The 26,860-nt window shown below is 26.9% G+C and overlaps 1 protein-coding gene across 1 annotated transcript in view; it reads right to left on the bottom strand.

Moving 5' to 3' along the window:
• LOC109609531 (lachesin-like) overlaps positions 1-26,860 on the bottom strand; it is a 120,970-nt gene that overhangs the window by 23,707 nt on the left and 70,403 nt on the right. The gene's annotated exons all lie outside the window — the stretch shown is intronic.

The raw sequence follows: 26,860 nt of genomic DNA, 5'->3' as shown, positions 1-26,860 counted from the left end.
AACTTTTCTCAATAAAAAATCACAAACCTGACACACGTGACAAATTAAATAATAAATTTAATATTTTTATATCCTGCGAGATTTAAAATTCGAAAACTTTTTGTAATTAAAATGAAATTGTTTGTAAAATTTTGCCCCGAATTAATCCGCAATTTTATAACACCGCACGGCGACGGACGGAGGCTTCAAAAATACTTGGGAAAAAAAATCCCGCCCATTGGAATTCCGTCGGATATATAAAAGACATATTTCGTGGGAAAGATAGGCTGTAATAAATGTTAGAATAAAATATATTTTCTCGCCAAAGTGATAATACAGTTAAGAAAATAATGCGGATTAACGCCCCTTTTTATATTTGAAATCGATTGAAACTTTTCCGCTGAAAATTATTGTTCAAATATAATTGTAACGTGATCTCAAATAAATTAGTTTTAAAACACTGAGATAAATGTTGTGGGATTATAGGTTTTTCCTTTTCTAGTAATTATTGTTAAAGATTAGTTACACCAGTAATTCCTGAAAAAAATAAAATTTTTTGATGAAGTGAGAGAAACGAAACTTAGAAATAATTGAATTTCTATTGAATGGTAGTTTTCCTTTTTTATTTCTTATTTCAAATAAATGTAATAAGAAATTAAGTATCAAAAATTAGATTCTTCAAGTATTTTTTGAACATTTTCTATGCTATTTGAAAAAATGGTGGATGCGTAATTAAAATTTTAAAATAAATTTGAAAAACAAATTTACAATAAAATAATGATTTTTAAACATTTTTAAAGAAACTAAATTGTAATTCTAGTCATTTATTATATTACAATTGAACATCATAAATTTATCAAAAACAAAAAATTAAATACCAAAAATTAGGTTCTTCAAATATTTATTGAACATTTTCTCTCCAATTTTGAAAAAAATGGTGAATGCACAACTGTTAATTAAAATTTTAATTTAAATTTGAAAAACATGAAGAGAAAATTTATTTAGATTTATTAATAAAGTCTTGATAATGCTTTTTAAAAAGGTATCCTTTAATTTTTAGGGAAACTAAATTGTAATTCTAGTTATTTTTTATATATTTCAATTTAACAAAAGAAATTTATTAAAAACAAAAAATTAAATATCAAAAATCAGATTCTTCAAGTATTTATTGAACATTTTCACTCTAATATAAAAAAATGGTGTTAATTAAAATTATAAGATTAATTTTAAAAACTTGAAGAGTAAATTTAATTAGATTTGATAAAAACTAGAACAGTGAAATAATTTAAGTTTAATAATTTATACTCATATTTTTAGCGAGACTAATTTGTAATTCCAGTTACTTTTTATTTGTTTCCATTTAACCTTTACCAAAATCAAAAATGAAATTCTTCATCATTCAATCAATATATTGCAAATAATAAAAATTGTTTAATTAAATATTAAGTATGATTAACTGATAATATTCTTGAGACAATTGATTTAATAATTTATATGGGCAATAAATCGAAGGGAATTTTTGTCACTATGATAATTATTCCGCAATGTATTATTTTGCAGGAAATGCACGTTTAGTTCGTAAAGCTATATTGATTTCAGAATTGGACGAAGAAGCAAATCCCTATTATTTCTTTAACTCTATCATCATTTCCAGAGAATGGCGCAGCACTCAAGCCTTTTCCATTCTCTATACTCGACAAGCTGAAAATCTGCAATGAATTTGGATAGTGTGTCAGGATGGCGCGTGAGTTGAACATTATAAGGCCAGGTCAGCAACCACATATTCCATCCTATTATAAAATATCAAAACCATTTTAATACTAAAATTCACATAAAAATACGTTAAATATATTTATATTGATGCCAGCAACGATACTCTAATAAATTTTATCTACCGTTTACAGAGCACACTCGAAGAATTTGCCAAATTCTAAACATCTAAATATCTTTACTGACCATTTAGGATGCTACAATATATTATTGGCAATAAATTATCTGGTATTATAACGGCGTCTCAACTCTAACAGTATTCATGCCTATAAACTTCATACTTACATCTCCAAAAAACTAAAAAACTATTTTACTGTACCAAAAAATAAAGTGCACACTATTTTCAGACGAAGCAATATGATCAATCTTAGAAAACAATTATTATCGTTTTTCGGAGGTGTCGCATTGTTGACTCCCGTCTGGATAGTTTTATACTGTGCAAAGTCTGACTTACATTCTAGGAAGTAATCGATACAAATTCTTTATAGCTTCCGTAGTTAGGAGTCCTAACTTAGGACATTGAACAGCTCTCCCCGCTAAGAGTTCTTTTGCCGGCACTTCATTGTGGCCGCCTCAGATTTTCATTAGACCTGAGAAACCTCCGATCAAAGATAATTTGTATTGCGATTTATCAAGCCGAATAAAAAACTTTTAGAGTGTCATTCTTATTAAATTTCTATTAATAAAAGTAGAAGTAGTAAAATGTAGGTATTTAATATGAAATAGTAATATATTATATATGTATTAATTAATTTACTATTGTTATTTTCTGCATTATTATTAAAACTATTATTCACATATCCTATAAAATGTTACATATTTTTTTCTGAATTGAGCTGAATATAATGTAACAAGTTTAATTTAGAAAGAGATTTTTAATTACTAAGTCTGTGTTATTTAACATTAACACTTTATATAATATCCTTTTCCTTTTATAATTTTCGTCCATTTCTGTGGCACAGACAGGACTATTCTACGAATATACGACTAGTCTATATTCATTCAAGCTTCTTGAATTGCTGTGATTTAAATATATAAAATTAAGTGTCGAATTTAGTTATAAACGTGATCTCTCATGTTTTCTAGGGCTGATGTCTCTAGATTGGGATGGGCAAAACAAAACATCGATGGTTTGGTCTTTTAATCAATTCGTCACAATTTTGAATTTGGTTGGGATTGTCTTCATGTTGAAACGCATTTATTAGAGCACCATTTCTTCAATATGTGGAAGTAAATTGTTATTTAAAGGGGCCTACACCAGAAGAATTGAAGAATCCCCATAGCATAAGTCAACAGCCACCATTTTTCACTGAGGGTATAACATTGTGGGTTTTGACCCTGTAAAGAGTTAACATATAAAGAACTATCATTTTTTATAAATTAAATTTAGACTAAAAACTACTCGTCCCTGTTGTCCTAAGCAAGTCAAACTTAGACTTTCACGTTTTTAGTAGAAACCAGAGCTTTTCTTGTAGGTCCGGGGTCAAATGAACCCCCATTTTCAGCAAGTCCCATTCCATCCAGGTAGGCTTCAATTTCAGTTAACGATAAGATTGGATTATTCTTTGACATTCAAATTATTCAGTTTTCGATTTTATTTCAAGTTTTTCGAACTCAGTCAAATTTTTTCGTAGTTATCACTTGTCCAGTTTTTTAATAATTTGGGAAACGATTGACTTATTTAGCCGTAAACTCTTCGCCATCCCTTCTTGTTTCTCTCGATCTTGGTAACGCTTAATTATAATTTTTCTTACAGTTTCACTTCGACTAATGATTAAAAAAACCATAATAAGCAAAAGACCATTGGTAAATAACCGATTTAAATTAACAGAGAACATTGAAAGATCATAAAGTAAAATGTTGCTATAATTTGCTTCATTGAGAAATAAAGTAGTCAATTTTTTAAAGAATAAAAGTAGATTGATCAGTTACATAGTAGGCACAACAATAACAGAAAAGACATAGGTATATGTGATTAAAACCTAACATTTTTGGTAGTGAAATTGGGGCCATTATATAGGGACAACCCAGTATAAACTTTTATAGCATGTATCGTGTTTTTCTTCTTTATCTCCACATTATGTGGACGTTCGTACAAAAGATGTTTTTATCACTTACGATGAAAATGGTCCATCACAATTTATACGAACATCTTTAAAATACAAGTTTATGTAAAGGAACTGATTTATTTGCGGTAGACATAATATGTGTTGCATGATTTACACATAAATTTATATTAGTTAATTTCGTGGGTTCATAGAGATATAGTCTTGTGTTTATGAAAGATAAATGGCACGTGTCGTATAATTTAGGTCGAGGAATTCCAACGCCACCTCCCGTATAATCTTGGACAGTTGAACGAAGAATGTTACTTTCCCAGAAATATTCCCTAAAGCCAACAGAAAATGTATTTATAAAATTTCAAGAATTTTATCTATCAAAATTGCTGGAATTTCAATTATCCCAATTATGATAATGAAAACATTAAGGTTAGGCAACAAGTTTATATTAAAGCTCTGTTGGCATGTGGAGCTGCAAGTGTTATTTAAATTAAGTTTTCATTTCGATTTGTGAAGAGTAAATAATTGTTGTATCAAATTATGATGTTGTTTTATAATTTAATGGCTCGACGTAGCGTTTCCGCATCCTTAAACTTCTTTCCCAAATTATATGTCGTTTAACCAGATTGATCATTAAATGTACTTTAATTACAGATGTCATAAAAACTCGTATTTGTGACAAATGATCTTTTAATCCAGTTCATTTTTTTTTTTGTTGTTTCTTTTTATTTACGTCTTAAGATATCAAGGTATATTTCGTTATAATAAAATCATTGGTCTACTTAAAAAATTTCAATGTAAGAATTATTGAGGATCCAGAGAAATTAACATCACTTTTATACAATGTATCTTTTATAGTTTTATACAATTTGAAGTTACTTTATAAATCTTTTATAGCCATTCCGTTTCCACATTTATTAGACATTTAAATTAATTCTCAGTTTAATGCTATTGCACATTTTCTATTAACAGCATTTGTATTCATAAATTTGTATCTACATACAAAATTACCATAATATGTATGTTTGTGTGTTATTAACATCTTAACAGTTTTTAATATTATTTAAGTTTATTTATACAGTAAAATTGGTGACTGTATTGTCCAGTAACAATGGTTTAATGAAGCTTTTTTATACTTGTTGCATTTTTCCATTATTATGTTCGAAGATTATCCAAAGAAATTAAAATACTTGTTAACTTAGTGCACTATAGGTAATTTTTAATTTCTGTTTATATAATTTATTAATTATACAAAACCATTATCAAAGAGTAAAAATTATAATTTAAACAAGCGCATTCGCCAATTTTCTACCTTGTATGAATAATTACAAAAATGGTGGATGCGCCATTTATGTATATTAGACTGTTTCAAAAAAATCTACAATTTTTTTTCTTATTTATATCAAAAATCTTGTTGGATATGGTAAAAAAATACTGTGAAAGTTACAACTCTTAATATTAATATTAAGAGGTGCCGCATCGTAAATATTAATTTCCCGTTTAAATAACACGGGAACGGTATTCTCTTGGATTTTGAAATTTTTTAACTGTCGTTAGAGATAATATTTCAAAATGGTCAAAACAGATTTTTATAGAAAATTTAACGCTCTACAAAAAATGTCTCTTACAGTTTTTTGATATATACATTTTTTCAAAAGTTATTTAACATTAAAGTTGGTTTGATTTAAAATTTTGACATTTTTCTCATTTTCTGACGCAACCATCAACTTTATGGGAAAATTTTATATGACATTTTTTGTAGAGAATTCAATTTTCTATAATTTAACTTCGAAAAAGTTTTTGATATTTTTTACTAGCAACATAACTAGCAAATAAATTAAGCATTTTATTTAAATAAATAGATTTTTACTAAAAAAATTGATTGTTTATTATAATCAAAGTAGTTACACTAACAGACTTTTACTACAATTTGGCAATTTTTTTCTGTATTCACTTATAACTAGCAATAAGTGTTTCACGAAAAATGAACAGCAAATACAATACTTTGATTATAATAAACAATTTTTAGTAAAAATCTATTTATTTAAATAAAATGCTTAATTTTAAGCAGTAAAATAACATTTACACCCGTGTTATTTAAACGAGAAATTAAAATGTACGATGCGGCACCTCCTAACATTAATATTAAGAGCTGTAACTTTCACAGTATTTTTTTTACCATTTCCAACAAGATTTTCGATATAAATAAGAAAAAAAAAATTTGTTGATTTTTTTGAAACAGTCTAATGTATATACTCAATGACAAAGAAATTCCAGCACAAAGAAGAGGGTGATCAAATACAAATAATATAAATAAAAATAAATTATTAAAAATAATAAAAAATTTTTGATCTTTTATTTCCAAATTTTAATAGTACTCCTTCCTATAACATGTTTTACCAAAACCATCTTAAATTTGTATCTTCTTCCTGGTATTTACATTAAACAAAAAAGTGTGCAATAACATTAAAACAAACATTTCCTATTTTAAAAATATGTTTATATATAATCTTTGAAGACTTTAAAATATAAAATTTTACATGTAAAATAAGTCAAAACATATTTTGTACATCAAATTTTATAAATATTGAAGCATTTTTACCCTAAAATTCCATATTTGCCATTTGACAAATTAGATTTAAATTCAGTGATAAACTTACTTTTTTTAGGTGTATATACATAAAGGTGGTTAAAATTTTATAAAGAAAAATGTCAGCGTTAAATTTTATGTATTCAAATTATTCCAGTTTTATAGATTATTAAGTATACTTAGAGGTCACATTCGTAAAAAAATCGCCGCTAGTTAAGTCAATGCCATTGTGCAGAATGTAGGGATTTAAAGCACAGTTCCATGTTCGAGAGGCCAACCCAATTAAGATCGCAAAAGATTTTCTCTGGGAAAAGTAGGGATTTTTGTAAAGTGTAATAATTTTCGACACATTAAATTGTGTTTGGAAGTAGTGTTTTCTTGTGTGTGCTTTAGTTCGAAGGGGGAACTAACTACGCCATGGCTGTGGCTCTGCGTTAAAACCCGGATAATCCTAGATTAGCAATGTCGGAGTAACTACAATACTAATTTGTTGATTCTACAAGGGCGACAGTGAATTATTATTGGAACCGTTCACATGTGCCACTCGTGCCTGCCGCCTAACGCTATATATATACATATCGACGGAGTGTGCTTTACTACTGAATGGTAAAGCAACAAAATAGGTAAATGACATAAGGCACTTTCCTACAAATTACGATTAGACATTTAATTATACGCATTTACTTCACTTGATTGCTATAACACTAAATTTTGCAACAATGCCTTTATGAGACTTTAGCAGGGCGAACAAACATAAAATGTTTATTAAGGGTGTAAAAACTATTTCAAACAATATTTGTATTTCATATATATCTAATAAAAAATAAGCAATAATAGCTCCAAACTATTTTAAATAAAGCATTTCGTATTTTTGAAAATTTCACATAATTAGAGAGACAAATATAAAAATGTTAATGAAAATATTACACAATGATTAAGAACGTAAAAATCTCAAAACTTTTTTCATAAAAATCTAAAAAAAAATTGTTATATTTCAATAATATATGTGTTTCAAGTATGAAGCTAATTTTAAGGTTAATAAATAATTCCCATAATATCAAAAATATTTATCAAAAATTTTAATTGATCATTTTTTCCATTACTATAATCTGTAATTACTTTTAATTTAACTAATGTATATTATTATGTTTTTATTTTTTATGTATTTTCAGTCACTTTACTATTTAGAACTCACTTCTAAACATATGTTAAATATAAAATTATAAATTTTTAAAATTATAAAATTATAAGACTAAAAAAATAATATATATATATATATATATATATATATATATATATATATATATATATATATATATATATATATTTCATATTTAAAATGCTACATCAACTTAAATTGAGATTACCTTTTTCAAATAAATAACTCAGCAATGATTAGTTAATAATCAATATAAACTAAAAATGTTAAAAAAAAACAGCATCTTCAGCTCACAAAATGTCTATATTTCAATAAAAAATACAGCTTTATTTAGTATCCCATAAATCTGGTCATCATCAGTTTGTTCCATGGCAATTTATTATCCAGAGTATCCCCCAAAAATTTTAATTGAATGAGACTACTTGTTTTGAAAGAAAACTCCATTTATTGAGTGTTATCTCGATTCAAAGTCAATCATTACAGGAGAACCATACCATGTTTTTGTTTTTTCAATAATTTCTTCCACTGAAGTATTTCCATTTGCATCTTGATTCATATTGGAGAAATGTAATCCGAGTACAAAATAAAGTTGACAGTCACACTTATTTGTCACTAATGTAGAGCACACAAAGCAATGGGCTCAATATTGAACCACGTAGTACACCAATACATAAAAGGTTATATCTGCAATCAAAATTTCAAATTGATATCCCTCTTAATTATCTATAAACCTGAACATAAACGTCGTTATCATAAATCTACATAAAACAATGTGCAGCCTATTTAAATATTAGAAATAGAAAGGATAACAAGATTCCTCCGCTGTAAAATAATTGGCAAAATAAAGTTTTTGTGATAAAAGTATATATTGATTTTCGCAGCCTAGATAGATAAAGTAATGAGGGGGGATAAAGGTGTCCCAAAGGGTCAATTGACAATTGACTAATGCTCCGTGACCTTACAGTGGGACATTAGTGTCCCATGCGTATTGACCCTGTAATATTTGCTCTAAAATATGTTACCACGTATTAAAGATGATTTTTTACACTTCCCTTTTTGCCCCCAGATAAATTATCTATTTAGCCGTATTGCTGCTATTGAAGTGGTGTAAAATGTTCAGCAGTGAACGTAGAATAAAACTGAATTTTTGTAATAATTCACCGTCAGTTGCTAAACCAGTTTAAAAATTTTTAAACACATTTAAAATATAATTTACCGGACGATAATGTTGTGTCATTTATAATCAGGCCGGATGCTTTATTTCTTGGAACGGAAAATTACCTCTCTTTATTTAGCCAATGTTCATAATTAATTAATTTTCGCTTGGATGTATTTTTTACGGCAGAGGGGTTTCCCGATTGACGCTTAACATGCTCTTTGTTTTATGCGATAATGCGTAAAATCGAATTATGGGTAACGAACTATCGCAGAAATTAAAGCAATTACCGAAGCATTGTTTCGAAGCAGTCATACCATTTGTACGTAACAATTATCTTACACTCAAGTACATAATCTAACCTGACACGTTTTAGCCCAAGAGCAAATTAATTGACTGACCTTTAAGTAAGATAGATTGTTATTTAGATGGACCAGAGTCACAGAAAATTTAATTATGCTTATGTCCTTGTTTATTTTTACGTTCCGCTGCGGGACTCACCCAGATTTTGGCCAAAATTATTTAACGATTCTCACGCTCAATTTACACCTATTAACATTGTTTTATTTTTGTTTCTTTTTTAATTTAATTTTTATAATTATTAAATGTATATTTATATTTATAATAGGTGTCAATGAGGAGCTTTTTAACTTTTGCGTAGCTAAAAGCACTTCGAAAATATTAAATATTAAAAATTTACTTTAAAATTAAAACATTAATGGTAATATAAAAATCTTTGCTTTTGAAGGATTTGTAAAAAAGCTTTCATGAATATAAACTATTTATAAAATTCTTTTTATTTTTTAGATTTTAAAAGTCCTCAAATACAATTTTATAAAGTTTATTTTGTGAAAGGTTTTTCCATTCTCAAAATGTGAAAAAAATTATCTATTTATAAGACCTGAAAATAAATTTAACAATTAAGAATAAAAAAGTAAAAGTAAAAACATGAATACAAAATTTAAATTACTGGAACTAGTTATAAAAATTTCATTTTTTTATGTTAATATAAAACTTTTAGCACATTCTTCTTAAGGTTTAAGAATACTAATAAAAAATAATATTCTATTAAGATTTTTCACATTATAATTAATATTTTGCAGCTAATATACTTTAAAATAATTAAAAAATATTAAATTTTGAAAAATATTATAAAACTAACTTATGGTTAACTTTGATATTAATGAAACAATCTAATAAAAAAACATTAAAAACATAAGAATTTTATCACTTAGCAAAGGTTTTTAGAAAGAAATTTAGGTTTTATGAATACTTTTGTTGTTTGAAACTATTGTTAAAATTATAGTATAATAAACAGTATGTCGACTAGCAACAAGTTCAAAATTTGATTTCTCATTTTTTATAAATTTTATTTAAATATATTGTACCTCTTATAATATTTATTATTTGTTTCAAATATGTATGTTAATAAATATAATATTTGGTATTAATATAAAAATTTAGACAAACAAATTATTAATCTATGTATCAACACCGAGACGATTAAAATAATACATTGTTCAATAAATTATTAAATTATTCTTTCTTGGAGTAATAAAATCTGGATAAAACTTTCTCAAATATGTTTTTAATTCTTATTTTAACATTATACTTATTTTTTACTAGGATATGAATATATGAATCAGTTTAATTTAAAAATTGTTCTCTATTTAAAAAATACATATAAATATTTTTATAGACAGAAAATTTGTTTTCCACATTAAAAAACAATTGTGCTTATAGAATGCGCATGTTGACATGTAGATATATAACAACGCAGACACTATATAATTTGTTTAGCAATAAATTAAAATAATTAAAATATATTTTCAAATTAGAGATAAATTTTCCCGATTATTTATAATATTTAACGCTCTTTTAACTGTGTAACTGTTTTGAAACCAGACCTGATATAATATATTAAAATGATTTAAAATCCCACATAAAATGCTTTCCATGTTATGAATACTCAACTATTTGTGTTGTTGTTTTTATTGAATGTGTATTTTAAAACTTTATATTACGATTATGACAAATTATCTGATTTATTTGTATAACTTAACAAGTAAATGTTGAAAACAGTTATTTATCATCACCTTTATTTCTATAAAATTATTCTTGTCATTTGCCTTAGTATGTAAAATAGAAAAGATCCTTTTCTGTGTGAATCAGTGAGCACAGATTAACATCCCAATCAAACAATTGTTATGGAATGGCTAAACTTCCCTGACAATGATAGACCGAAATCAATATGATTTATAGAAAATTAATGAGCCAATAAATCTGTTAACAGCCTATTCGAACATTTAACCATAAACCACTGCAAAAATGTACAACACATTTTAATGAAGAATTATTACGTACTTACGTTATTACAATATAATCAAAATTTATAAGGGGCTTTTTATTATAACTCCTAAATACCGCATAATTTATCTCGCATAGTTTTTGATATTTAAAATTTAATTAACTAGATAAAACGTGTTTTTTATTATTGTACAAACATTCCTCGCCACAATAAATTAAGTTGAAGTAAAATGGCCAAACAACAAATTTGTTTTGGTGGCATATTAAATTCCTGAAATATCGAACAGTGCCTTTAGGTCCCCTAAAATAATGGTCGAATGTTTAGTTACAGGTCTCAAGACCAAGTGAATTGAATCGATGCATTTTCGAACTGATCAATGTTGCTGGTAAGTTGGATAAGGTCCGCTGCGGAACATTTAAAACCCCTTACAATGGATTCGGTCTGGACCTTCACTGTATCCCCATCTTTACAACCATTATACCGCTACCCTCATTTTACAATTAACAGTAAAATTAAATACTTTTTTACGCACGACATTTCTTTTTCCACTTAGATTTTATACTGCTTTATTAACGGGATAGGCCTATCCCTCTCTCCTTTTTTTTTCACTTTTCATTTTAAATCTTTAATGCGTCTGGTGTAAATGTACACTTTAGAAAAATTAAATTTTTTCGACAGTTTATTATCGTCCTGTAGTTTCATGAGTGTCCGAATTTAGTTGATTTTGGTGGTTGTGAGTATGACTGATATATTTTTTGCTAAAATATAACAATATTTCAAGTAAATTTCGAGATTAATAATATTATCTGTAACAAAGAGCGTAACTGATAATATATTTTATATATTATTCGACATCTTAATATTAAATATAGTTTCCAGTTTAAATTTGGACATACTGTCTCAAAATTTTAAAATACTTTTTTGAATTTCCTATTTTAGAGACAGCAATATTAATTATATTTAAATTTACAGAAAAAATATTAATATTTTCTATTTGAAATACAAAAAGTTGGGCACATTATCTCGAATTTTAAGCAGTTTTTGAGTTTTTTATATAATTTATCTTCTTTGTTTTAGAGAAAATAATATTAATTATCTTGAAATTTACAGGAACATTATATTGAAAAATATGAAGAATGAAATTTTAAGAAGATATATTTTTTTAGTTTCTAATATTCATATCTTCTTTGTTTTGGAGACAATAATACTAATTATCTCAAAATTAATCAGAAATATCAATATTTTCTATTAAAAAAAAAATTGCATACATTATCTTGAAATATTAAGGACATAATTTTTTGAGTCCTCTAAGTTTTAGAGAAAACAATATTAATTATATAGAAATTTACCCAAAAATATAAATATTTTCTATATGAAATAAAAAAGTTTAACACATTATCTCATAATTTTATGATGGTATGTTTTTGTTTTATAGAAAGTAATATTAATTATCTTGAAATTCACAGGAAATATCAATATTTTGTTATAGAGTTTTTTATATATCATATCTTCGTTGTTTTAGAGACAATAATATTAATTATCTAAAAATTAATCAGAGATTGTCAATACTGTCTATTTGAAAAAAAATCCATACATTTCGAAATTTTAAGGACATACTTTTTTGAGCCCTATTTGTTTTAGAGATATCAATATTAATTATATCGAAATTTACCGAAAAATATTAATATTTTCTATTTTGAAATAAAAAAGTTTGGCACATTATCTCATAATTTTAAGAAGATATATTTTTGAGTTTCTTATATTTTATCCCTTCTTTGTTTTAGAGACAATAATATTAATTTTCTTGAAATTTACAAGAAATATTAATATTTTCTTTTTGAAATAAATAATACATTATGTTATATCGAAATTTTAAGAATATATATTTTTTTGAGTTTATTATATATCAACTCTTCTTTATTTCAGAGACAATGATATTAATTATATCGAAATTAATCAGGTATATCAATATTTTCTATTTGAAATAGATCTTAATTTTAAGATTTGGTTTTTGGTTTCTCTTTGTTTTAGGGTCACCAATATTAATTATCCCAAAATTTACCAAAAATTATCACTATTTTCTATTTGAAATAAAAAAAATTGAACACATTGTCTCGAAATTTTAAAAAGATATATTTTGTGACATTCTTATATCTCATCTATTCTTTGTTTTAGAGACAGTAATATTAATTATTTTCAAATTTACCGAAAAATATCAATATTTTCTATTTGAAATAAGAAAGTTTAATACATAATCTCATAATTTTATGAAGATATATTTTTGGGTTTCTTATATCTCATCCCTTCTTAGTTTTAGAGACAATAATATTAATAATTATCTTAAAATTTACCAGAAATATTTTCTTTTTAAAATACATTATATCGAAATTTACAGAAGATATATTTTTTGAGATTCTTTTATATCAACTCTCCTTTGTTTCAGAGATAAATATATTAATTAGGTATATCGAAATTAATTAGGTATATCAATATTTTCTATTTGAAATACAAAATTTGGACATTACCTCTAAATTTTAAGGAGATATATTTGTTTGGGTTCTCTTTGTTTTTTTAGAGAAATATTAGTTAACTCGAAATTTATTGAAAATTATCAGTATTTTCTATTTCAAAGAGACAATCATTAATTATCGATAAATTTATCAAGAATATTAATATTTTCTATTGGAAATAAAAAAGTTGCATATATGTTTGTCAAAAGAAAATTACCAAGTATCAGTTTTAGTAACTATTTTAGAAAAAATCAGAGATATTAACTCGTTTTAAAAAAAATAGTGCTCTGGAGAGTTTTTCTCTATCTGTCCTGAAAATGCTCCCAATAGTCAATATTAACATATTGTATAAACAACAGTAATTTATTAATATATGATATACTTCAAATGTTGCTCATTTATATTTATGACTAATTATTGTGTAAATATTATATTTTCAATATATCAGTCTAACAGTAAAAGTTAAACAATTGTAGATTAAATAGGTGTGAATTTCATCACTATTATGTAGAAAGAGCAAAATGACAGTTTGTAACATAGAACTATGAAGTAATATTAATCAATCAAACTGTCTTTGTTATTCAGTTCCCAATAATAATGAATGACATTATCAGATTAAATCTTCAGATATTAATAGATGTAGATAACAAAAACTATAATAGTATTCACATGTGGGTAATGTTTATTGAAAGTTTTACAGGATGATGGAATGCGTTAATTGGGACAGGAATTTTTTCCGGTTTCAATAAAAACATCTCCCCACGGGATAAAATAAACTTCGGTAAAACAGAGTGTTATTTTATTTAGTGCGATTTGAAGTATTTGCATAGTTGGAATTTATATTAGGTTTTTGGTACCGGGGTTGTGCAAATGTTAAAACATAAATTAAAAAATAATTAAAGATAAAACAATAAAAATGGTGGACTGGGATTTGTGAAAACGCGGCGGGAAACTGATGTAATATATTTTGTTTATAAAGTAAATAATGGATGCTGGATTGAGAAGATTTTCGAGGTCGACGAATTACGAATATAACGCTTACCGTTAGCAGTAATTTGGAAATATGAGAGGGAATAAAATCCGGAGAAATGTGTATTAGTTTAGTCCGTTGGAGTTTGTTAAAAGTTGAAAAACGTCAGATTGTTCGTTGATATTTGCCACCGTTTTCCATGTGCACTTTACCGTTACCCGATCTCTATCTCATTCAATTTCATGGTTCAACATTATGACAAACATCCTGAAATAATATCGTCCCAATAGAAAATTAGTTTTCTACTTTAATTCATGAACCCATTACACAATTTTCCCGCTGAGCTTTAAGGTAAATCTATAATAACGTTCCAGTTGATAACTCATTTAAATTGTACTTATAATTTTTAGATAATGGGACAATTAATTAATTTTATTATTAAACAAAAACGTGGAGGGTTAGTTTTTTGTTCGGTTTACGTTAAATATGAGATGAGTTTTTATTATTTCAGGGTTTATGAGCAAGAAGCCCAGCCTTAGAAAGCTTATACGGGGCCTTTCGGGATTCATTGTAGGGCATGATCTGGAAAAGGGAATCAGGGGTGAAAGCTAAGTTCTTTTTAAACAGAACGAACGTAAACCTGTTCAGTGTTGAGCGTTTATATCTGACATTTATGGGCCAGTGCTCGCTTAAATTGAGCCAGCCAGACGTGTGTACAATACAGTTCCATGAGTCGCTACCACCAAATATACACAGTTTGAGTCGGTAGCCGGAACTTAAGCGAGACTCAATTTACTAGTGGATTAAGACACTCGCAGCAATTCCCTAAAACCCCCCACCCCCCACTGAACAAGCGGTGTTACGGTTCTTAATAAACGAAGACTATGTCATTGTCTCGCGTCATTAAACTCTGAATGCTCGATGCCGGGACTACAAAGCTTAGGTAGTAGCTGTTTTTGAATTAACTACAATTGTTCGACAAATATCTAAGTGTAAAATTAAACGAATAAACAACGATTAAGGCGAAAATTCTAGGCACGAATCTCGACATAGATCAGCGCCTAATTTGCCAACTTCTCACACACCAAAAATAAGCATTGCTTTTAATTTAAATTTGTCACTTATTTCCGGGCTGAAAAAAAAACTAATTCAGTGGTCATTGATTAATCAATGTGAATTGGCTTGGGATCAATTATAATGAAATAAATATTGGCATGTTTTACCAGTACGTCATCCTATATTAAGTATGATAAGCTGGAAATGTTACAGGTGCTTAATTTTTCTTTGGCAATAAAAATAAGGCAAATAATCGGTATGGATATTCAGGAGTGTTAAAAGTGAATTGTCGAAAAGATTACATTTTATTGTAATCGATATAATGAATACAATAAAATAGGTTAATTGGTTAAAATTACGTAATAATGATGAATATTGTCATCTTGAATTTAAATTTTCGCTACCTGTGATGTCATATTTTTTCAATAACCAATACCCGATAATTATGCAAATTTGGTAGGCGAAGATATTCAAATAAGCATTGTGTTAAACAAAACTATGAACATTGTTATTATTTATATATATTCAAATGTGTATTATTATATAAAAATGTAATTGTTTTTTATTGTATATTGTTTAGGGATTCGAGTAATTAATGTAATATTACTCTTCTTTGTTGTCATTGTTTCACCCTTTTGTTCAAGTTGGTAATAGGAAGGGGTAGTACGACCGTTGACTAGTACGATTCAATCTCTTTGGTTTCGACTTTTGAACTGATAAGACATTGAGAAGAGTAATAAAATCTGGGTATAAAAATTTATATTTATTTTGTTTCTTGTTTAAAAATTATCCCATTGTAATAATATCTGCATTTGTCCTATTTTTTAAAATGTCGAGTCTTTAATTTTGAATCTTTCCTATTCTTGTTAATATGTGTCAAATTTGCACGTGTTTGCCTATCTTTGTTAAATTTGTTCGCCATGTTCATTTTCTATCATATCATAATCTTTTCAATAATATTATTATTCTTATTTATTTAGAAACGAAGTTGTATAGGTTTCTGAAGACCTAGATGAGGGCAGTGTTTTCAGATATCTAATGTTTTTATAAATTTAATTATGATATTGAGTCATAATTTTTATTCATTAATTTTAAATTATTATGTAAGAATTGTTGTATTTATTTTATTTATAAAAGTATTTATATACTTATTTATATTGTTCATGAGACGTTGTGCAGATAATTCTGAGGAGATTATTATTATGTTAATGTATATGTTTTATTTGTGTTGTCGATATCTGATTAAAAGACATTTCTTTTGATGTTGTTTTAAAATTGAGACCAGTAGTAAACTGACTTCAGTATTCTATAGAGTGTCTACATGACGATGAATAATAACTAAATTCATTTAATTTAACTAGTTATAAACAATAATTATTGCAAGATACATTATATTATTAATAATCATAGTAAAGTCAAGTTGCATATATTTTGAACAAATACGGATATAATAATACTAAAGATCACATTTATTAATTTTACTTGTGTTTTTTATTTGTGGTTTTTATTTCATACACAATAAGGGTTCCTAATTATTCTAGTAGATCACTTGTCCATTTCTTTGTACTTTTGTAAATTCTAATGAAACTCCGGTTGGTACTATTTCATTATAAAAAATAGTTTTGGAACAATATATCTATTTTATAATCATAATTTTTTGTTATCTTAATTTGGACATTAAAGAAAGTACGAATAATTATACTTATTATTATTATACTTATTGAAAGTTACTTTAATCCTCTATATTTTACATCTAAAATTTATAGTCTATTTGATTTGAAGTGCTATGATGAGTTCATTTCAATTGTAAAATTTTTAGGTCAAATTTGGTTATAAACGTGACTTTCTATTATTTCGATAGGGTTGTTGTCTGAAGATTGTGACGAACAAGACAAAACATCGGTCTTTCACCCAATTCGTCACAATTTAGTATTTGTATTTGAGATTGTTTTCATATTGAAACACATTTATTACGAGCATCATTTCTTCAATATATGGAAGCAAATTGTTGTTCAATCTATCCCTGTACATAAATCAGACTAAGGGGACCTACACCTGAAGAATTGAAGCATCCCCAAAGCAAAATTGGACCGTCACCATGTTTCACTGTGAGTATAATAAACTTTTTGTGTCATTTTGTCCCTATAAGATGTTTAACATAAGCAGAAGCATCATTTTTTTATAAATTAAATTTACACTCGTCACTACTCGTCCCCATTGTTCTGAGGTTCAGTGAATGTGATCCTAAGCAAACTTAGACTTTCACATTTTTAGAAGAACCTAGAGTTTTTCTTGTAGGTCTGGGGTTAAACGAACCCCCATCCACTAATCACTTAGAATCCTTGAACTAATTTCAGAAAGTTCCATTTCCTCCAGGTTGGCTTTAATTTCAGTTGACGATAAGATTGGATTAGTTATTGACATTCTAATTATCCAATTATCGATTTTCTTTGAAGTTTTTCGAATTCAGACAAATTTTTTCGTATTCGTACCACTTTCTCTAAATATTTTAATAATACGTAAACTCTTAGCCAACTCTTCTTGTTACCTCGGTCTTGGTAACGCCGAATTATAATTGTTCTTCGACCAATGATTAAATAATTATATAAAGCAATAGGCCGTTAGTAAATAATCGATATAAACTCACAGAGAGAAATAAAAGACCATGGAATAAAAAGTTGTTACAATTTTGTCTAATGAAAAATAAAAAAACAGCCAATTTTTAAAGAATAAAATTATATTGAGACATATCAATAGCAGAAAATTAATAAACATTATAGATATAGATTTTGTTTTATCGTAAAATTCGGTAGAACATCTCTGGTATTGCAACAGCGAAATTAATTTCGCTTGCTAATGATTATATCCCGCATTTTGCGAATGTCTCCTTTATTCAATATTCAATTTGAATTCTGCGATATAAAATGGATACATAAATTTCACGTCTATGTGTTTTATTGGGTAAACACCCGAATGTAGCTAATTTAAAACAGATTGAACATTGATAAATTATTTTGTAGGTTAAGGGAATCCAAATGACGTATCAGTAGAAATAAAGATAAAATATGTGAAGGGAATGAGATGAATTATATTAAGGTGCCGAGATTTAAACATTAAATGTCGGAGAGAATGATTTCATGTATTAATTACGTCATAGGGTGAGCAGAGATCTTTACTGCATGCGTCTCGGAGTTCACAGCCATCCAACAATTGATATTGTGAACATATCATGTATAATGTACCTGACTCAGAAATCCTTCTGTGTGGAGGGAAACGTGTTTGTCGAATGATAACTCCCAAATTAAATTCCTTTAAATTGTCATGTTGAGAAAATCATCCACATCGGCTTGTGCTCCCACTCTCTTAATGTAGATTTGGAGAACCCAAATCCGATTTAACTTAAAACATACTTGATACTTACGGCGTTTTGGTTGTGCCATCATCTGCAAACACATTGACACCCATAATACTATTTGTAAATTACCTTCCAATAAATTCCTCTCTAGTTACTTACTTTTTTAATTAAGCCTCTACTTAGGGTAAATATATAAAAAGAATTTAGATGAAATTTCGATGCGACAGGATAATTTTAATTAAACATTAGTTTTTTCCGTCCAAGATAGTTAATTATACGAAAATAAGTTGTATACCTCCCTCCGTAACGATCTAATAAATGTATTTTTGGTTGGCTTTAAGCGGATACTTCGCATAGTTTTACAAACTGTTATGCAAACCATTTTAGTTATCAATTATTTTCTAAATTTCCCCTTTTACGAAACTTTTTACCTTCATAATTGAAATAACGCAAATATATGTTTTAATTAATTTAGACAAGCCAAGTTTTTTTTATAATGCTTCTGTAATTATTTTCGTGTTTGTGCACATTTGTGGAAAATTAAACGAGTTTATCAGTTAAATAATTTCATATTTTGCTACTAATTAATTTAATTTTAATCTTACTTATTCTATAAAATGTTACATATAATTTTCTGAATTGAGCTAGACATAAATAAAATAAAAATAAGCTTTAATTTTAAAAAGGACTTTTAATGATTAAAACTGTGATTTTTAATTTAAAATTAACACTTTGTTTTATAATTTTGGCCCATCTCCCATTCCTTGTTGAATTGTTGTGATGAGTTCATTTAAATTTCTAAAATTTTTATGTCGAATTTGGTTATAAACGTAATCGTCCATGTTTTCTGTTGGGTTGATGTTTGGAGATTGGGACGGGCAAGACAAAACATATTTTGTTTTTTTAACCAATCCGTCACAATTTTGGATTTATGTTTAATAAGGTTTTCACGTTGAAATTCATTTATTCAGAGCATCGTTCCTTCAATATATAGAAACAAATTGATATTTTACTTTGGGTATGTCAAACTTTTTATGTAATTTTGTCCCAGTAGGATCTTTTACATAAGCAAAACCATCATTTTTTATAAATTAAATATAGACTCGTCACTAAAAACTACTCATCTCCACTGTTTTGTGATCCTGTGAATGTGATTCTAAACAAATCTAAATTGAACTCCCACATTTTAGTAGAAAGCAGACTTTTTCTTGTAGGTCTTACAATCTTCTCACAGTCGTTGAATTAATTTCAGCAAGTCCCAATTCCTCCAAGTTGGCTTTAATTTCAGTTGACGATAATATTGGATCGTTTTTTGACATTCGAATTATCCAGTTATCAAATTTCCTTTCTCGAATTCAGACAATTTTTTTCGTAGCTACCACTTGGCCAGTTTTTCAAAAATTTTTAATAATACGAGAAACAATTGACTTATTTAGCTGTAAAGTCTTCTTGTTTCTCTCGGTCTTGGTAACGCTGAATTACAATTTTTCTTACAGTTTATATTCACAAAAGATCGTTAGTGAATAATCGATTTAAATTCACAAAGAGCAATGAAAGAGTATAAAGTAAAACGTTGCTATAATTCTGTTGATTGAAAAATAAAAAATAAATTAGATTAACCAGTTGTATAGTAGACACAACAATAACAGAAAAAACAATAAACTTTATATATAAGTTCCTGTAATTGACTCTATATTTAAATAAGTTTTTGAGAAGAGATTATTTGTAATAGTAACAATTCTCCATCAACAATAAAGTGCTCACAGAAAAGATGAATAATACGTGGTCTTTGTAACCGAAAAATTTTTTTTCAATAATTGAGCGCCCCGTCAATTTTGTGTTCTAAGTGGCGGTGTTTTGAGGGCACTATTATGGGATAAAAGGGTGAATTACGCAGACCACTTGAATGCAGCGGCGAAAAATAAAAACCAATCCACGTTAAATATTAGTTTTCCTTTGACAGTACATCCATTCAAAAAAGGATTTTAAAGTGACATAAATTTAGTCTCCTTGTGCAGTACGGTCCTTGCGTTCTAAGGGACTTGATTACAATTATGATGGAATGAGTTCGTACGTAATAAACAATAATGAACCTGATTGTAGATTACATAGAAAGAATAGAGCTAATTTGAATTCTCCGTGGGGAGCCGACGGGGCGCCAGTGTTACCCTAAAATGTTCTAGCTGAAAATTTTATTACCTTATTTGCTGTCTATTTACACGTATGTTAATACCTTCTACAAAGGGGTCTGTAATCAGCACATGTTTCTTTTACTGCTTGGGCACTAATAAACTACCAGTCACAAATTCTCAAGTAAAACAACCTGGAAACTCTGGTTTATATAAAAATGTTCCGCTTCTTTTATTTAGGAAATAGTTTTAAGTTTAATTTGATGGAGTCTCCGATGTAACTCTTTTATAATTTCTGTATTTAAGCCCTTGCTGATTAAACTGCTGACATACTTAATTAATAGTATTGTTAGATATTGATCTATTTAGTTTGCAGTCGTTTAGAGAAAAAGTCTCCATGATAAGAAACTTTTAATTAAACAATATAATTAGAGTTTCGGAATTTTAATATTGGCAAAGTCATTTTTAAGTTTCATTCCTTCATCTAAGTAATGAGGATTTTAGAATATAACAAGTTTATTTTAGAGTTTAGATTCAGTCTTTGTACAGGGGCGACTAGAGTAATAGAATAAAAATTTAAAATTAAATATTTTGTAAGATGTTTCACAAAACAGTTTAGTGTAAACTTTGCCCAGTCAGTATAAAAAATATATTTCAATATTCTGTACATCTTAAAAATGATATTACTTTAAAGGCTCATCATTCTTAGTAGCATTTATGTAATTTTTATTGAATAACTCAGTTTCAGTGGGCATAAAGAAACATTGTACTCCGGAGAATAATAATTAACATGGAACAGCAATGTCTAAAAATTGCTGACATTATTAAAAACTTAAAATGGTTTCGAAAAATGGTTTACTATGTTATTAACATTGTTATAACTCCTTTTACAGACAGACAAATTGGAAGAATCAATAAACTAAAATCATATCTTGATGAGTTAATTGTCATACAATATCAGTGAGTCTAGAACAACAACCAGACATAACCTGAATAAACAAAACTTGCAAGAATGTATTTCATTAAAGAAACAGTTGGTATAAAATAAAATATTCGAAAATGTTTGCATAAAAATTTATTATCCTTCAGAATTTTGTCGAAGAGAATTTTGGAGTTCAATAGAATAAGATCAGATGGTAAACAGTACGTTCATCATCCCTCAAATAAAAATTTGGACCCTAGATACATTACAAGAACTTTAAATCACGGTGGAGGAAACGACATGGTTTGGGTTTTTTTTTCTTGGAATGGTATAGAGCGATAATACAAATTTGTTGGTAAAATGGACCGTTTTATGAATATAGATACCATGATAGATATAGTGGAACTATTTGTCAACGATAATTTACCAGTTACATCGATTTTTATGGATAATAACTTTAGTAAAATATAATCAAGTTGAGATTCTGGATTGACCAGCGCAAAGCCCGGATTTAAATTTAATTGAGAACTTATGGAACGACATGAAGGCTGTATGTTATGCATTTACTATGTGGTATATGATATCTGATAAATAGTATAAGATATATGGTATATGGTACATGTTACATGGTACGTGGTGCATTGTATATGGTGTGTGGTATGATCTTTGTATTTGAATATAAAATCAGATTTTTAATTCTTTAGATTTTTAATATTCAATATTATTCTATAATATTTGATATACCTTCATTTTAAAGAATATAATAATGACAAACTTTTTTATAGAATTGCCTTTGTCAATTTTTCTGAGGTTTTGTCCAAAATATGTTATAAATAATCGTTTCCTGGAGGTATAGAGAACAAATATATTATGTACCTATTATTTATTAAAACTGAATTATAATTAAAAATATTATAGGCATGTTTTCACATCCATTAAATGGAATAATATATGTTAAAAATAGTAATAAAATATTTATGATGTAAATAAATTTTATTTAAAACAGTAACTAATAAATAAATAAATTAATTAAAGTGTATTGAAATATTAATTGAGTGTTTATAGTCTTGTTTTATTTAATAATACGTAGTGTAAGTTTGTGCGATAACAGGCGGCTGGTTTAAGTGGTTTTTCGGAGATTCCAACGCACATATGTGGGTGTTGATGTGTCTGATATTGCAATTATGATCGGTGTTGAAATCATCGTAAACAATGGCCTATCTCCGTTAGATTTTCTTAGTCTGCTCCAGACACGAACCGAATTCTCGACAATTCCTCTCCAATGTGTACATAAACATAAACGTCGGAGATGACATCAACATTCGCAGTGATCAACTACAAAATTGGGAATCAGAGATGTGATAAATAATTGAATAAAAATTGTTATGTTATACAAGCACATGCGGTTTCGTTGTCGATGTTGGTTGTGTGTGTGTGTCTTCGACGTACTACATTGTCAGATACTTATAAAATGAATTATCTACGAAATAATTCCGTACCTTCGTGTCTTTTTGGTATCGAACTAATGGCATTTAAATTTATCATGTGCATAAACCTGCAAGCCTTTTGTGCATCGCTATCAAAGTATAATCGTGTTATGGATGAAGTGTGCTCCAAAGTAAAATGTAAACTTAATAAAGTGCAATGTCTTAAAAACATATCCTGAATTAATGAACCTCTTAAACCAATTATAGTAAATATAAGTTCGTAATTTAGGATGTTGAATTCAATTTGGTGGTTGAACGTCTTGATATTCACTTTGATCCTTTAATATATTTAAATGGAATAAACCACAATACATTTAGACATTAAAAAAAACATCGAAAAAGAATCGAACGGAAAGAGGAAAATGAATAAAATGCCTTAGGCGGAGTGAAAAGTTTTTAAAGTTTATTAACAGTTTTTGTATGTTCTACAAATTACTTTATTTCTAAATTTAACCAAATTTCTTTCACTTCCATAGACAAATAAAAGGAATTATATTAGTGGTCGATGCAAATTTTATAAAAGAACTTAATCAATATGCCGCGCAGGAGTATGTATAGCATTTCTTTTAAAGTTAGGTTTTAATTATGTTTTTATTTTCAGAAAAGTTCCACTGAAATTTCCATTGCACAATTCACGAATGCCACCTTTATTCGAATTTCTTATTTTCATCCTTTTGTTTATAATGATTAAAGGATTATGAGATTAAAGAACTTGTTGGTTTTTTTATTTTGTATTCATTGCACATTTTAGTGACATCGATATTCCTTATTTAAAATACTTAAACACATTAAATAATCAATTTTAATTATAATAAATTAATTTTAAATACACAATTATAATATATTTTACAACTTTAGATATAAGTAAATAATTAAACTTTTATTTATATTTATTGATTTATTGAAATTTGTTTTTAAATATAATTTAGACAATTCAAATAATTTAAAAAAGGAATACAAATAATAAAAAAATACAATTTTAATGAAATTTATAAAATATTTCTTATATAATTATTTTTATTTCCGTATATATGTAAGTAAAACTGTTTTATACAGAATAATCCACAACAATATTTTATTTTAATTTTATATTTTTAGTAAAATATTCTTTAATATTAATTTTTTTAAGATGTACCAAATTAAAGTTGAATAACGAACAACCTGTATAAAATTTGGGAGTACTAATAATGGTTCCTTATTATATGGTCCTTGATTAATGAGAAGAATAAACTTTCCAGCATTAAAATTGGTAAATTTTGTCGAAAAAAAAAATAATTCAAAACTATTGGGTTTAGGTATAGGACTTGGTATAGCCATTTTATTTGCAATTACATGTTGAATTTAAAAATCCAAAAATATACAGAGTATTCCATTGAAAAAACAAAGTTATTGATGTTTTTAAATTGCACAAAATTAAATGTAATTAATGAACACCCTGTGTAAAATTTGGTTGTACTAATAATAGCTTCCTATAGGATAGTCCTTGGTTAACATGTGTGCCAAAAATGAACTTTCTAGTATCAAAATTGGTGGATTTACAGACATTTCAGTTAAACCATAAAACTGTCAAAAATTTTGGATAAAAATTAATAACTTAAAAACTATTGGGTTTAGATATAGGACATGGTATAGCCACTTTGTTTGCGATTATATGTAGAATATAAAAGTTCAAAAATATACAAGGTGTTCCATTGAAAATAAGTTTTTCAAGTTAAGTTACAATTGATGTAAAAAATTTAAATTAATATCTTCTTTTTAATTTAATATATTAAGAAAAAACAATAAATTTTTCAAATTTTAAAGTAAATATTTAGATAATGATTTAATAATTATAAATATTACAATAATAATAATTGTAATATGACAATAATAATAATATTAGTATGATTGCTGATTTATTTTCTTTAATATAATTTTAATTTTAATATAATTTCATATAGATGTAAAGATGTTTTGTAAAGTAGATAAATAAATAATTGTTAAATTATTATAAAGGTAATGGAATTTTAAATGTAACATAAAAACAAATTAATTTTATATGTAGTATATAATGGTGAAATCGAAATTAAAATTCAATTTAAGAAGAAGAATGGATATAATAGAATCAATTTTATATTATATTTAATTATTGTATAATATATTATTAAATATAATACAAAATTCATTTAATTATTTCTACTTGTAAATATTTATATCGAATATATTAAATTAATTAAACAATATTATTAAATGTATAGGCAAAATAATATCGATATATACTTAATTTAATGAAAAAAGACCATTAAATAATATATTTATTGATTCTGTTGTAATTGTATGAATAATGTTATTTAGAAGTTCATAAATAACTTCCACATAGTTGTTAGAAGTTCATCTAAATCTTATATTAACAGCTTTAGTTTATTTTATACTTAATTATAATTAACTTATGATCAAATGAGACTATGAATCTTTTACTTAATACCAAATTAAAAAAAAGCAAACAAAAATTATTTGGCTTTTTAATGGTAACTGCTTAATTAATAATGAGAATTATTGAAGCATTTCAACCTCAAATAATCATTAATACTTTCTATTTGTAGATACCCAAATGTAATTAAACATATTAAACGTTTAATTGAATCCCCAAATAAACACAATAAAGTACTTAATTTAATAAGGAAACACAATATAATTGTAAACTGTGGTTGACAAATTAATTATTTATTTGGCGGTCCATGAATCTTTCTCTCTTGGAATCAGTTATGCATCACAGGGAACTTTCCTTTGTGGTCGGCATTGCATTCTGAACTTCCTCAAAAGAACTTGAATTGGATCTTTATCCCCTAACAAGTTTAATCTTTAAAACTGGCGGCCCTTTGCATTTATAATATCAGTTTTGTTTGCGACACATTTTACGTAGTGATGCACGATGGAATTCGGCACGCCACATGATTAAAACGTTAATAAGACTAATAAGTGGGCCTTAATTTATATTGATTCGTCTAAACACAAAGCGCTTCGAATAGTTTTGAGGTCTTTGGCGTTATTGATATATAGTGCAGAAGAAACCAATAGCAATGCTGCCGAGTTGTCAATTAGTCGATTTGTAAAACAGGGGTAATACCGGCAAAGCAATTTATCTATTAGAAACACGTTTAGCAGCCTAAATTCGAATAATCTGGCTCTCTGAAGGCCAACATACTAACTCAATACAGGGCGTTTCCAACTGGAAATAATCATTGGGTGTAATAAAAGCTTCATATTGTATAATCGGCCTATAATCCATATAATTGTAATTACCTTTATAGCTATATGTATTTAACTGAAATGGTGGAGCAAGTAACGTTCGAATTTAGTTTTTTGAATATAATGTTCATTGGCGAATTAAATATATAAAATAAAAATTAATTAACTAATTAGAATAACT

Source organism: Aethina tumida, chromosome 1 (genome assembly GCF_024364675.1).
Source record: "Aethina tumida isolate Nest 87 chromosome 1, icAetTumi1.1, whole genome shotgun sequence".
Taxonomy (NCBI): Eukaryota; Metazoa; Arthropoda; class Insecta; order Coleoptera; family Nitidulidae; genus Aethina; species Aethina tumida.
Note: the sequence above shows the minus strand (reverse complement) of the source record. Positions and strands in the feature narration are given on the sequence as shown.